The sequence below is a fragment of the Dendrobium catenatum genome, unplaced genomic scaffold (assembly GCF_001605985.2).
Source record: "Dendrobium catenatum unplaced genomic scaffold, ASM160598v2 fragScaff_scaffold_1221, whole genome shotgun sequence".
Lineage (NCBI taxonomy): Eukaryota > Viridiplantae > Streptophyta > Magnoliopsida > Asparagales > Orchidaceae > Dendrobium > Dendrobium catenatum.
In genome coordinates, this window is record NW_021319683.1 from 460,881 (window position 1) to 462,734 (window position 1,854).

Sequence of the window (1,854 nt, forward strand, 5' to 3'; positions counted from 1 at the left end):
GGATTTGGTTGGCTAAACCAGTTAGGATAGGTCCATCCGGTATCGATTTGCCTACCAATCTTCAATCTCTCAAGAGAAGCATAAGCATATGGAATACTTGTGATTGTGAAAGCATCTAGGACCAAAGGTGGTTCTTTCAGCCATCTAGAGGAGAAGATAAGAGCTTCACGATCCAACCCATTGAGGAGGTCTTCAGATGCAATTTTTTTATCAACGATAGCGGGCGCAATTGATGTCTTGTTCGTAACATTGGGAATGAATAGTTCCGGTTGGACATTTGGCTCCAGCTGGCCCTCAATTTTGCCCTCATCATCATCATATGCGGGCTGATCAATATCAAGAACTCCATCGAGCATGTCGTCATCATACACGTCGTACACCGGCTCATCGTAGAGAGGCAAGAACGACGAATTCAGCAATGGATCTTCAAATTCTTCAAAGCCGAACTCGACTGAGGGTGAGGTGGAAGATATCTGATCAGCTGAAATGTCCTCGTCGTCGTCGTCGTCGATTTGTAAGGATTTAGCTGGAATGAATGATCTTGAAGCTGTCATGGGAGCGTACTTGTCACATGATCGAAAGCCATTAACGTCTTGGGGAGTGCTCCTGTATGTCAGTCGTTCAAGTCTTGACAATCGCCGTTTGAGTCGAATAATTTCTTGTTGAAGATCTTTACTGTCAGCTTCTTGAAGTGTTCCCTGCAATGTCCATCGAGAAAGAAACATGCTCTGCTTTTCTTTGGGTGGACAATATGAGCGGAGAAATTCTGTTGTTTCTCTTTGCTTCATTGTCATTTCTTCCAATACAAAGGCCACCTTCTTTTAGAAGCTTTTGGTATTCTGACGCCGTCCAGTCCTGTGATCAGAAGTCTCCACCAACTGAGACAGTTTGTTGATCCAAGAACAAAGTAGAGAGACCACCAATTGAAAAGAATCAAGGTACAGGCGTGAGAGAACACCGTCCAAGGCTTGCGATCAGAAATCTCCACGGGCGGAGACGGTTGGCTGCCGGGAACAAGAATCTTGGCTACGTCCGCGACTCCTGCCGCGCCTCCCAGCTCAGCACTCGGTCCCCTCGCTCAACCAGCGAACCCGGCCAAGAACTCCTCCGATCGCGACACCAGGCAGCGTGGCCTCCGGCCAAGATCTCCTCCGATCCCCGCAAGCCGTCCACGTCAAACAGCCAAAGCCGTCCGACCCTCACACGAGCAATCTTCCTCACGAACACTGCGCCTCCGGCTTCAAGCGCCTGGACTAGCTTCTCGCGCACACTTCCGCCTGCAGACTTGTGCAATCGCTCAACAAGCCTTGCTCCGCCTTCGCTCGCTCTTAGCCGGCAATGCGATTCTGCTTCCGGTCAAGGATGTCACCGGAAGCCTCCTTTTTCTTGACCTATTATTGGGCAGAGGCGTGAAACCAAGAAACCACCACTTGAATAAATTCAAGATACAGTAAGAGAGAAATCTCTCTCAAAATTTCATGCCAAATTTCTCTCCGGCATCAATTGCTCCGTCGTTTTCTTGAACGGCCTCCGACGTGGTTTCTTCCGCCAGGTTTTTCTCTTCACCACCTGATGACTTGTCAGGATACAGAGCAAGAAGAACCCGTTGGCTCTGATACCAAATGACACCGGCCAAGTAGGGGTCTCGACGAATCCACGTCGAAATATAACATAAGTTGAAAAAAATTCTTCTATTTTAACTATTGTAAAAAATAGACTAAATAATACAATTAGAGATCAATTGATAAATAATATTTTAATTACTTATATTAAAAAATTAATATTTGATTGTATTGATAATGAAGTAATCATAATTTGTAAGTTTTTTTAATCTTATTTTTTATCTTTTTAAAA